At 32.0% G+C, this 14,834-nt stretch overlaps 1 pseudogene; it reads right to left on the reverse strand.

The window, feature by feature from the left end:
- Positions 1-4,832: 4,832 nt before the first annotated feature.
- Positions 4,833-7,275, reverse strand: LOC149563029 (cleavage and polyadenylation specificity factor subunit 3-I-like; annotated as a pseudogene).
- Positions 7,276-14,834: the final 7,559 nt, after the last annotated feature.

Here is a 14,834-nt window from a genome sequence, read left to right on the forward strand (position 1 = left end):
ATGGCAACCTTCAACACAAAACTTAAAACAAGAATTAAATAGCCAAGCTCTGATACCATGTAAGAAATGATAATATTGAGCAAGGAACAAGAAGCAATCCAAGTAAGTTAAGTGTGAAACAATGTTACCATAAGATAAGAAAAATTCAAGAGCATACACCAAGATAGTTCAACAATGGAGACAAGGATTTATAAGGGGAAAGCAAAGAAAACCCCTTGTGAGTATTATGAATGAAGGAAAATGCCTAGAGAAGAGAGAGAGAGAGTGTTGGAGCAAAAGTAGCTCAATACAATAACATCAAGTGCTAAGAGTGTGTTGGAGAAAGAAGGAGGAGCATCTCTTATATAGAGATGAGAGAGGAGTTGCATTTGTAACTCCCATTTCTATGAATGCCACATTCATAATAGGTGTGTGCAAAGTGTCACAATCCTCTTAAGGAGGATAAACTAAATAAAGAAATAAACAAGAGTTGTCCTTACATGTGGAATAAAGGACAAACAATGACATGTCGTTCACATGTGTACAAGAGGAAAAACTACATTTAGGGACCCTTGGAATATCCCAATTAATATATCGAAGGAAAGATTAACCTTTCTAACAAGTACCTTCATTATAGTAATCTATAAGACAAAGCTACAAACTATCACCCAGAGTTTTCCTAGTGAATGTTCTAGAATTTCTTAAATATGCAATTTTATCCTAGTCAGGAAGGTTTTAGACACTCAAACTTAATACCTAGGGTAGAAAGGCCCTAACAATACATATATAGTCAACCAAATAAATTTTTGACATTTATTTTGGAAGTTTTGGTTAATCCAACTTTGGAAGGCCATAACACTCGAACCATTTCTTCAATTGGCTATTATAACCACTTGTTAGAAACCTCATCTTTTGGTCTACAAGTTAGGACTCACACAAGCACCCATCTATTGAGCTTTTGAGCCTCATCTAGGCACATTTAGACCTTCAATGACGAGCCTAAAGTTTTCATATCAAAATTGCACACCAAAGATTCACAATAAATCCATATATACATATGATATGGCATTGAGCTCCAACTAGTAGGCTGATATATCCAAGATGAATTTTCATCTCTAAAATTAGGATATTTTGAGCTCATATGACCAACTTACTAAATAGCAAGTCTCCATAGACACTAGCTCTACATTAAGATAATCCTTATTCAAACAACTGAAATGAAATATTTTTGGATGATACAAGATTGCTCTTGCACCCAAGATGCTCCTACATCACAATAAAACATATTTTATCCACTACATATTCACTTATTATCCTCTTTATCTACCTAACATTAATTAATAAATTTTAATTAATTTTATCTTCCAATCTTCCCACTAGTAAATTAAGTAACCCTTTCTTAATTTTTTAAGGATATAATTCTAGGTACATCAACTAATTGATATGTTCTCAAATTGAAAAAAAAATATTTAAAAAGGTTTGACTTCAATTATCATTTTTTTTAACAAATCGAATCTTCACATGGATCGAGATCCACATTCTTGACCATCGAATTTACCAACAAATCAATTTATCTTTGTAGTCTTCACTTTTGCTCACCTCACGATCTAAATGTTTCTGTTATTTGAGGAACTTTTCCAAAAGCTAAAGATAAGCTCAAATAATCAATTTTTATCCTTGATCCATCTCTCGATCTAAGAAATCACTTTTTAACCATTGTGCCACATCTAATAAATAAATAAAAGTAAGAGGATTTACATTACCATGCATCACTAAGGGCCTATTTGGTTGTGGATAAATAAGTAAAACCAAAATTATCTGAATCTAGAATTTGAACAATTCCTCAAATTTCAAATGTGAAAAATTGTTTTGGGAATACAATTGGAACCATTTTATTCACCTAGAATCCATAGCAAGAAGATGGATACACTTCATTTGGTTCATTACTTCTAGATTGAAATAACACTATAATTACATGACCAAATGTTTTCTAACTAGATGACCAATATTGATAAGCTCTTCACCGATGTAATATTTTCGATTATCATCATCATTGGTTTCAACCTATTCATTCACTCGCATGCCTACATATTTATGCCATATTTTCTAGTTCAGACATTGAAAGGCTTTTGAAAGTAGTTTATAGTGCTGCACTACGAGCATCATTAGAACTAATGTCCTCTCATTTTTGGCCTCCCATATCTACCATACAAGTATAATCTCAAGCTAGAAATTGACTAGTGAAGATTAAACCACTCCACGATGAATTTAACCACATGGTCGGATTCGGGAGAGAAATGTTTACTAATTTTGATTAGATGACAATTAGTAGTTTATTGCATGTCATAAACCTTGTGACCAAATTTACAACTAAACTATTTGAATCACTTATTTAATCATGTTGATGAGATATTTAGTCATATATTTAATCACATATTTGGTCATTAATTTAATCACATATTTAGTCACATATTTAATCACATATTTGATCATATATTTAGTCACATATTTGATCATATATTTAGTCAATAATTTAATCATATATTTTTTCCTTAATCATTAACCATATTAGGGTATGGTGGAATTGAACTACCCCTCCTACTTGTAAAGTAGACACTCTTCCATTGAGCTAGTACCCTCTAAAAAACAATAGTACAATATAGAGTACTTTCAATTAATACTTCATGTTTTAATAAGCCTAAATTTATATTTTAAGTCTTACCTATCATAACTTAAACAATATTTACACTCAATATTTTTATAAAATAAAATAAAACTATAAAATTAAAATATTGTATTAATTTAATGGTTATTTTATGAGGAAGGATCCAGTGTTAGGCACCTTCTATTAGAATTGATCAAAAACATGTATGGGATTATATGTCTAAATACATGTAATTGTATGAAGTACACAAGCAACCATGTAAATCCATATTCTTGTGTATTTATTGTCCATAATTACAAACCCTAAAGTTCTTGTAGGGCTTAATGATGTCCATCATATTGGGCCATAAATAATAATAATAACAAGTTGCATATTAAGTATTATTTCTAATTTTTAACTTAACAAAAACCAATTACATTTTTAATTAGACATTAAAACAATATTGGAACACTACAATGAAGATTGAGTAGAAGCTAAAATGACATACCCGACAACAATGGCAATCATTGCAATTGGGCTCCAACTGTTGTTCACCCAATTCTCCTATCTATACAAAATCAAATTTTGGGATCATTCTTATTGTAGGATTTATAGATATGCATAATAGATTGAATTCCATAATTTTGGGATCTTTCCATAAAATTTTATATTGATTGAATTCCAAAATCTTTGGAGATTATACTCAACACCTATCTAATTTCTAAGATATGCATAAGGTCTTTTGGTAAAAAGATAAATTATATATGGAAAAGTAAAATATAATTTTTTTGAAGTAGTTCTCTAGTTCTTAAAATGTACTAATGTATAAACAACTTTTGTATGTCATACTATAGATTATATAGAGTTAACATCTAGAAATTGAATAACTATTTTTAAACTTATCTATTAGATAGATGTTAAAAAAAAAATGTACCACATTAGATTTAGTACACACACCATAAACCACAAGTATCAAGAAAAATATGATGAAAAACTCCAAGATAAAGGACTATATATTTAATCAAGAAGGCATAGTTGTTGCTATGTGTGATATACATCCATACAACATTCTGGCAACAAATACAACAGAAATTGACCCAAGAACTTGAGCTATGATATATACTAAAATATCATTTCAAAGAAATTATAATACCCAATGCCAATCATCATGACTACCAAATAATTGGTAATATCCAATTTCAATTCAAGAATTACTATAAAATAAAAAATATAGAGGAATTATGTACAATTGCTAACAAATAATTCCAATTTGAGCATAACTTTACAATCAAATATAAATAGGACTTCCATATGGGTTATAAGAATAGATAAATTTGATACCCAAATCAAAGATATTGATTACAAACTTCCTTTACTAGAAATATGTTGACAAACGTAAAGGCCAGTATAATTGAAGGGTTGAAGTGGTCCCTAAGAATATGACCAACATAATAGATTAGTATCATCATTGTTACTCTCTAAATAATTGACAACCCAAGATGAGTTATTAAGCCATCAGTTTTCTTCTCAAAAAGAATATATCCACATTCAAAAAAAATCAACAAGAATGTTGTTTATCATTTTTGCTCCAACCTCCAACCATGAAAACTATAAGAATTAGCTCTTCACATATGAAATTGAAATAGAAGAATTGAGGATAATATTGAATAAAGTTATGTTAAAAGAGAGTCAAGAAGGAAACCAATAGTAGTAAGAATACCCTTAATAGCACTTCTAAAATGGGTTTAGAAAACCCAATGCAATAAAAAAAATGATTTGGGCATGTGAAATTGTGTCACTACTACATATAGGGTGATATAAAGACATTTTTTGAGACAATTTATTGATCAATTGTCTTAATCTTAGACAATAAAAAATTTTTGTACCGTGGTAAATTTTGTCTTTAACCAAGTGTCTTTAAATATTGTCTTTATAAGACAATATGTAACAAAAGTAATTTTGTCTCATAAGAGACAATTTCATGTTTGTCTCTTTGGAGACAATATTTCTTCAATCAAAACTATTATCTCTAGAGAGACAATATGTGTTTATTGTCACTCTAGAGACATTATTAAACAAATCTATTATGAGTTATTTTAAATTGATGATTTTTTTATTGATTTTTATTTTATCCCACATAAAAATTAGGAATATAATCAAAAGGCAGCTCAAAGATCCTTCTATTAAAATATGCTAGAAAGGAAGAAAACTAATGAGTACCAATAGGTTTAATAGCATTATGCATTCTATTAAGTTCATTTTTGATGCGTTCTTTTAAGTTTTCATTTTCACAGTCAACGGTATTATTTGCATGGTCTACTATGGCCACAATCCCATACACAAAGATAATCAATTTTCCTTCCTCTTCCTTAACATCTCCAAACAAAGAAGAAAATAATGATTAAAATAATTTGCTAAAATCCTTCTCTACCTTGCCTTCCTTTGAATCTCAACCAGATGACTTGGCCCCTGAAGACTCTAGATTGAAATTCATAATCATTACAATAATGGAGTCTGACACCATATCACTTATGGGGTCAGAAACCCATTGTAACATGACATAATTTGTTCCTTCTTTCTTCACTGTAACTTTTCCATGGACTTTAAGAGTGGGAACTTCATCATTTGAAATTTCTGCACCCTCGTACAATTTTTGGAGATGTCTCTTAAGTATAGAGAAAGCTCTCTTATATAGGATTGTAAGAATTTTCCTAAGGACAAAATTCACTCAGGAACTAAGAACTCAAACACAAGCACACGGTAGACCAAAGAGATAGAGAGTATGATCAGAATGACAATGTATTCAATATGCCATGATTCATGCAATGTAAAAGTATACTAGGAGTGCCTATATATAAAGGCCTCTGAGATACATCTACAATGCCTCATAATCAACACCATGATGTGTCATACAACCAAGCACATGTCCACCAGATATAGGTTATCCTACATTAAGCATAGAAGTAAGTGTGGTGATGAGAGGATAAGCCTACAAGGATGTGACATGCAAAATAGTGTTGTAGACACCATGTGCTAAAATAGAGTTGTGCACTCATGTGTTGTCTACATGACAACTCAAAAAGGTGTGTAAACTACTAAGTGTCTCAAAAATAAAAATAATAAAATAATGCATTAACCTAAGTAAACTTAAGTAAGTGTAAATAGTAAAGTATGTATTTACACCAACAGGGATTAATAGTGACTGTGTAATAGTTCTTGTTGAAAGTTGGGTGAATACATGAAGATCTTCAAGAGCTACCATCTGGTATGTGAAACCTTTTCTCACCAGTAAACCACTCACTTGATTGCCTTCTTTAGGCATCTTTTTTGCTAACCTACCTATTGTCTTTGCCATCTTCTCAGCATTAAAATGCATCTCTACTATTTGACAGTTCTTTGGTGACAAAACCCTCATATTTTGGTCTACAAACTGAGAAAGTAGCATCTATTTGAGGCATCCCATTTCATTTGCCTCTCCATGCACGAGAATTATGTTAGGTGGATGTAGCTCATTTAAAAATGCACTTGTTTGGCTGAAATCAGCATGTTCAGAAAACAAAATATAGTGGACCTACATATTCAATGGAGCTTGCAAACTATTCATCAATGTCACCTCCTTTGGTTCATTGAGTATAGTCTTTGCCAGCGTACCCTTGACTACATACCTAGGAATCACACATGCATTCTTCCTATTATGGCACCAAATATCAAAGAGCTACCTCGACAAACCACTCTACAAGCCACCTGGACTAGCCATGACTACTGAAGGCCCATCATCCTCAAAGTTCTCAATGCTTTTTAGAGGTAAGATGTGTTTGAAATCAAATGGATTTGAATCTTCAAATTGAGTATGTATTCTATCATTCATTGCATTGATGTATGTTTGATAAATAGCCATACACCTTTTTGCAAGAGGAGAAGCATAATAAATGGGAATATTATGGAGCTCTGGATATGCTACCCAATATTCATCAAGGATCAAATGAAGCTCCTAAGCATGAACCAATGCATATGTACGAATGAGTACTCTTCCACCCTGAGACACAACACTTTGCACAACATCAGTGAATCTTTTCTCTGAAACAGTTCTAGGCTGATGAAGTTGTACACCATACATTGACTTAATTATGCAAACGTCAGGGGAGAACTGTGGAGTTTTAGTAGCATGAAGGTGACAATTTTCCTCATGTGAGTAATCCCCAATATATAATACACACACCCCTGAAATGTCAACCATGAACATTGCTGCACCAAGGACATGCCCAACTATGTAAGACTAGAATCAGATGCCATTCACCTCCTAAGTATGGTGGAAATCAATAACCTCAATCTTATCCATGGATCGAATAATGTCTTGCTCATCAAATAACATATCCTACACTAAAACCTTGCTTAATTTCACATAATTAGAAAGCAGAAGTTTGTAAATAGCTTTGGCTGAATGTGTCATGAATACCAATCCATTGAAAGTTGTCTTCTCCAAAAAGTAAGGAAGTAATCCTGCATGATCCAGATGGAAAAAAAATAGTCTTGTTCCTATAGGTCATGTAAACACAGGAATGACCAACTTCATTACCAACCCCAAGCAGAGTGATGATCAACTGATCTGCCTCTCTCTACACCATTGATTCCTTTCACTTCAATGTACTCATGGTTGCTAGTTCACAACTGAAGCCTTCACAATGTTTCCTTATTTAGTGTATATGGCCTTGGAAAAATGGAATGAAAAGTGAGGAATGAGAGATCGGTTGGCATGTTGGTTTGGTTTCAATACCCGTTTCCTATTTTCTCACAAGAGAGAAAAGATAGTCTTGGGACAGCACACACAGACAAGACATCCAGTAGTTGTACAAAACATCAATACAAATATTCAATGTAATTATTTTCAATATTCAAGAAAGTAACATAACACACTAACTTGACTAGAAAAAATATTTTAATTATTTTATTTCCAATGCTCAGTTTCTTACAAAATGATGTGGGAGCTCGTCACTACAACACAAAAAGTATATTATGGATATGGGATGACCATAATTGAATAATAACATTGAATTTATTTACTTTATAGCATCATATACACTGACCACCATACTTAATGGTTCTATACAAAATATCTTTGATTTGAATACATATTCTACTAAAGAAAACCATAAGCAAAGATAATCTTTAGATGTGAAGTGAGATGTCACTCTTTTTATAATCCAAGATCTTCAAATTCATACACTTTTTGTACAATCTAATATGGTACAATCCCCAATGATGTGAATGCCCATCTTAGTGGGATATGTGGCTTGCACCTCATAGTGAACACCATCAAGCTCCTGTCTAAGTCTATCTTTGGAGGTAGCATAAAGCATTTTTTCTCTGATATGAGATGCCAGAAAAGACCTGATTATATCATTAAAAAATCCCCCACATTTGGTCACCACATATAGATTTTGAATTTATACATTGATGTGCAATTTGTTTAGTTAAATCGATAAGGAAAAACAAAGTAGATAAAATTGCATCCAATTGAGCACCACCTACTTTAATACTCATGTTATTTGGATCTAGAAATTTATCATTTCAAATTTCAATTGATACAACATATTTATGTATGAATTACATTCACATAAGAAGAATGAATGAAATAAAAAAGAACTCACTAGCCACTGAAGAATATCTAGATTTTTTGGTTGTTGTCAACAACTACAAAATTGAAATAAAAAACAACATATCTGAAGCCATTGTCAAGAGAGCGAGGCTATGAAATCAGCATAGCTTTTTGTCGCACCTCCAATTTTGTTAATGAAGAGGTTTGTTTAGTTATCTCAGCTATCTTGAAAAACTGTACTAATGCACTGTCTTCTGCATCAAGTCCAAAGACATGCTTTTGCAGCCCTCCAACATATTAATGCTAGTAGTTGCCTAGTTCAAGTATCATCAAATACATCATTAATGGCCAAGTTTCTTTTGAACCAAGTTGATGTCTCACCAAGAGCCTATCAAACAAACTCTTAAAAAGGGTATCAGTGATCACACTATAACATTACATTCTTAGCTTGTTTCTTAAATAAAACAAATCAAAGAGGAAGATACAAGTTTTAATGATAGACATATAGATTTATAGATATTTGCATAGGCTGTAGGATGTTTATGTTAATATAGAAACTTGATATCAGCGATAGGAAAAGTTTGAAAAATGATATTTTAATAAGATGCAGCAAATCATTACTATTGTACCTTTTACCAACCATGTCCAGCTTTAAAAACATAGAATAAAAACATATGAAACAATTAGCATCATGAAACAACAACAACAAATAGGTAAAAGAAAAGATTTGGTATTTTGAAAAATGAAACTATTCAATCTTTAACCTCTAAAACTAAATCTAGACATAAATGATATATATATATATATATATATATTTAAAGAGATAATATCAGCAGTAAATGGAAAATTTGCATGCAGAGTTTCATGTTGCTGAAGCTACAAGTAGAATATACCAATCAACACCAACTCATTTGGGAGCTTAACAAAATGATCTATAACAAAAATAAAAATGTGTTAAAGAAAAACTAAATGACATGAAATCTTTTCAACTTACCTCCTATACTAGAAATGTCAAGCAATACTCAACACCACAAAATAAGCCAAAAGAATATTAGAAATGAATAACAATATTACCTCGATCTATTGTAATATGTGGTAACCTTGAATTTAACCGAAAAATGTGTAGAAAATAATTAAATTAGACAAGATACATACAAAGAGTTCAAAGACTCTACTACCGACTCAATGTTCTTAATTAAACACCACAAATCACTACTACTTCATTAGCTTATACATATAAAATAGAGCTTTTTGCATCTCCAAGAACAAAATGTAGCAAAGCATGCACAAATAACACTAGCAAACGCATAACCCAAAAATAGTGCATGCATTATTTTTGTAAGTAAAAGGAAAAGTTCTAGAAAATGTAATCTATGATTTATGTTATCTTATAAGAATTGTTTTTATCCATTCTTGTCCTTTTTGTTCTCCTTCTACGAGGCAGTAGATCAATTGTTGTTTCAGATTGCTCATTGCATTGAACATCTTCCTCATTATTCTTGTCTCTCAATTTTTGAGATCTAACAATGGCTGCATGTTCAAATTCAGGATTATTGAATGCATCATGTGAATATATTTCCTCCTCATGCTCACTACCAAATGCTTCAGTAGAGGAGTTTGACTTTTGAGTTTCCTATACACAACACAATTTAACAATTAAAACATAACATATCTAATTAAATTAATCCATATCATAAAATATGCTAGTTAATTACATAAAACTAATCACTAGTGATTAATTTCTCCCCTCGTTCAACCAAGTATTGTCGAAGGCCTTGGGAACCATGTAGGAGAGCATACTTTAAGTCTTCCTTTGAAGCCTCCTTTTCAAATTGGTGAATCTATATTAACAAAGAAAACTAAACTTATAAGGTCCAATGACTAATTAAATAAAATTAACTTGAATTTTTATTTAAATAGAAAATATAACACATTAAATATTAACTTACCATGCCACCACAAACACTATTATATCCTCTAAATCCAAGTTTATGAGATCCAATCTTTGAAACCCAAGCTTGGGTTGCAACCCTTGTATCACGAAGATGTCTTTTACCTCCTTTTTTAGATGGCATATAGTTTGGATTGTCAACAACCTTCCTCTTAAACTTGGCATCTTTTAATAATTCATCCCATGTCACTTGGTCTGTGATCCAAGCTGGACACAGATACTTCAAGTTTTTTGCCAATTTTTACCTTAGATTATCTCTTTTTGAGTGAATGTACTTACATGCAATATCTAGAATAACATCCCTATTAAAACCAAGATTACCAAATGTTTTTACGCCATCTTTAAAGAGTTCTTCCTTTTTATCATTTGGTTGTCTCCTTCAATCCCTTTGGATTGTATCTCCAAATAGTTTTTCTACATGGTGATAAATAAAGTGATAAAGTTTTAAGCTTGTATCATCCTTCAACACGTTGCCTCCAGAGGTGAGTAAAATTGTTACTTCTTACAATCCTTTTCTAGTTACTAATGATACATTTGAGGTCTTGGGAGTTGAGGCAAGTGCCATTACAGGCACATCAGTTACTTGGTCATTTACTTCCTATATTTATAATGGAATTATGAAATCAGTTAACACCCTACCAAAAATATTAAACTATTGTCAAATCCGAAACAAGAATAAAGACATTATTCATAAATGAGAAATGAGATAATAGAAAATGCTAACAAGTAGAATATACAAAGGATACCAATTATTTTTCACACAGTTATGTGGCAAAAAAAGAATACTAGTTTGTTTATAATATCATTGATGCCATAATTGATAAATACATGCATACACATATCAGTATTGTTCTAAGAACAACCAAAAATAGAAAAAATAGTGAGGTGCCTCCCAAAACTGAACCACACACATGCACCAAAAATTACCTATACAATATTACAAACCTATGATAGCAGACCAAACTATTTAACCATCTATCCTTATGAAACCAAAAATAACATTTCTATTAATAGGAATCTATATGCTATCATATCGACAAAATTCAGTAAAATAGTAACTTTTAAGTAAATAATTGTATCAACAAAATTAAGTAAAGTAGTAACTTGTAAGTAACTACTAATAGTCCTTAAACATACAAACAGTTTCCACCAAAAGCAGCTATCTAAAAACTTATTAAAACCATCATTTAGAACTATAAAGAGCTTCAATAAGGCTTCAATCTTTTTCCAGCTCCCAAAGCACCTCTGGTCAGGTGTCAAGCTTCCCAGTTTGTAGGCGACCACATCTAGCTAATTTTTTTGAGCTATCTCCGAATCTTGGATTTTCCTATGGTTATATCCATGACCACTCTGTTCATGAAGCCATCCATAATCTAAATGAGAGAATTGAGGGCATTATCAATAGCAAGACTTTATTTATTCATCCTTCTGTCTAGCTAATTGATTCTCTAAATGACACCAAGGGGTCATCAGGAGCCTGCATATCCTAGTTTTCTTCCTCATTATTCTAAGTAGCCACAAAATTCTTGTTATCCAGGGTCTCATTATTATGATTATTAATAGACTATTGAATAGGCCTAATATATGAGATGGAGGTAATTCAGTTATTCCCACGCAATTTATAAAACTTCTTCTCTATCGGTAGGCTTATAAACAACTTCTAATATATTGGTTAACCACATTAAACATCCACAGAACATATAAACATGAAAAGCACAAAAACACTAACATAGAGGACACCAAGATTTACATGGAAACCTAGATTGGGTAAAACCATAAAGAAGCTAATTGTCATGAAATGAACACTTGTTAAGGTGACACTAGCTAAGGTGATTTTTACAAGAGGCTCACTACAATTTGAGTCACTACTAGTAGGCTCACTGCCAATGTGGTTACTACCCAAAAATATAATGAAGACTCTCTGCCAATACAATCAAGCTTGTAGCCTAAATATACGAAATGAATATTGAATCCACCACTAAAGACGGTCACCAGTACTCTACAACATAGTCTACCACTACTTGCAAACATTACTCAATGCTATGGTAATGAACTGCTAGCTCCATGATGAACACAATTAAAGAGATGAGGAGATCTAAAAGCTACAAAGGCCTCACAACAGAGGAAATCATAGGTGAATGTAAAACATTTTTCGTTGGCCAACAGGAGACTACAAGTAATTACTTAACATTTTTCATTGTTCTCCTGGTGATGCATCCTGAATGGCAAGAGAAAGCATGCTTAGAAATACAACAAGTTTGTGGAAATTCCCATCCAAAATTTGTGACATGAAACTAATTTAAAATTGTGAGAATTGAATAAGATATTTGTAACCTAGACTTCATTACTTCCACTACATTAGCATTTTTCTACTTGAATTATGTATTGTGGACTATAGTTGGGATACAACATTAGGAGGAATTGCAATCCTAAAGTTACGTAGGTCCTTTTCCCCATGCTTTCATTTTATCACGATGCATCTCTATGGGGAGTTGATGCAAATGAATTTAATTCTAAGAGGTTCAGTGATGGGATAAGTAAGGCTGCTAAACATGAGTCTACTGCATTTATCTCATTTGTATATGGATTGAGGTCCTTTATGGGCCAAAATTTTGCTATAATTGAGACCAAACTTAGATATGTAATTTGACTGTTACATTTATAGTAGTTCTTGTAAAAGAAGGTGCAATGGGTATGTGTACAGAAGTATGACATCAAATGACATTTTTTAATCTCAGATATTTATTTCATTCAACTATAATTGTAACATCTTACAAGTAATGAAATCAAGATCATAAGATCATAACTATTTAAATCCCTGTGACCCATAAATCTTTCCCTGAGCATGTAATATTTCAAAGCACATCTTTTTCTCATACTTGGTGTTGAAAGTGAGATGGATGATTTTTAAACCTTGCATAATTTCCTTTAAATTGCAATGTTCACATTCAAAGTATGTTTGATGAATTCTTCGCTCCTTTAAACTATTTCCTTAGCCTTAGGAAGTTCCATTCATGTTTCATGTGTAATATAGTGCCAAACTCATCGCTTCTCATAATCTTGGTTCCAAATTTGATATTGAAGACAAGACTTCTCAACCATCTGTTTGGTACATGACAACAAATGATAGACTATGAAGTTTTGAAATATTCCTTAGCAACCATAGGAAATTCCTTTGAAAACAAGTTCTTATTGGTTCAGCATTCTGAAGAGGTTTGCATTAAAGCACGGTGCCAAATTTCCTTCTATGCTTGAATTTCATGTTCTTTTGCTAATATCAAATTAATCTAGTCGATTCCTTTTGACCAAATTTTCACATATTCAAATTTGATTTCTACCTTTCTTTCTAGGGTGCACATTAAGGATATTGATATTGATAAAAATTCTTTCAAACTTGGCCCAAATATATTCTATTTCAACCAACTTTTGATCACTCAATTTCAATTTGCATTTAACAAGACTTTCTAAGAGATTCGAGGAATTTCCTTTGATAAAACTTGATTAATTTGAATTCACAATCTTAACTTGAGAAAAGTTTTGAAACTGGAGACCTAAAGGGTAAGGAAATAATTCAAATTTTTGTACCTAATTCATCAATCCTTAGCTAGAATAGATAGAACATTGGGGATTGACACTAGAGCTACCAAGATGAAAAAACAAAAAGGAGCCAAATACCCTGAAAAGATAGGAGCCTCGTCTCTGATGGGTGATCTCTGATTAGGTCACAACAAGTAGTACAAACTTAATAAACTAGTTGTCGATGCATGACAGAATTATGATAAATCATATGGCATTCATTGATTTCTCAAAAGGGAGAAGAACATATGCCAAATTTATCATCTTGAATTGGATCAATCAATGATGAATGTCTGCAGGCAATGATTTTTGGGTATTGCAATAGATCCACTAAATTGGAATGCATGGTACATTATATTTAGCATTACAAGCATATATGCTTTATGGATTTGCAAGATCCAAGTGATTGAGTTCACAAGAGGTATGATTCCTCTTGTCAGGTTTAAAAATCTCAGAATTTTTCAAAGTTTGTGGTGGTTATGAACTTTCATTATTTAGAAATAATTTGTTTCCTATGTTTTGAATGTTTGGGCTATGTTGAGAATGGTGATAATCATTACTACTCTATAAGAATGATGCCCTCATATAAGCAAGTGAAGTCATTCATTGTAGTAAAGTTCAAAATTTTCCAACATTTATCTTCTTATAAATCTTGGAGGGTGTGGGTGGTGGGTGTGGGGGGTGGGGTTGTGGGGAAGGGGATGTTGGGGGATGTTCCCTAGATATTGTGTGTATTAAGCCTAAAGCATGTAACCATAAGAATGATAAGTATCTTTTGATGTCGCAGTGAATTCTTTATAATGAGATTTTGTCACCATCAGTCTTAAACCTAAACTAGGGTGTGACTGGTTGTTAGTTCAACCATTTTTGGACTATTTAACTGCAAGGTTATCAATAAGTTTTAGCCTTCTATTGTAAACTTGTCATGGTTGTGCCCTAGACAATGGTACTATTGTTATGGACTACTCTTGACATGATTTTATAGCTATAGTCCTATGATATTATGGCTATTGTTTCTCATGAATACATTGTGAATGGTTATTATTCTCAAAACCTTTCCTCTCACAATTTATAGAAAACTTATTAAG

Source organism: Cupressus sempervirens, chromosome 4 (assembly GCF_028749045.1).
Source record: "Cupressus sempervirens isolate cs-2001-9-10 chromosome 4, ASM2874904v1, whole genome shotgun sequence".
NCBI classification, from domain to species: Eukaryota; Viridiplantae; Streptophyta; class Pinopsida; order Cupressales; family Cupressaceae; genus Cupressus; species Cupressus sempervirens.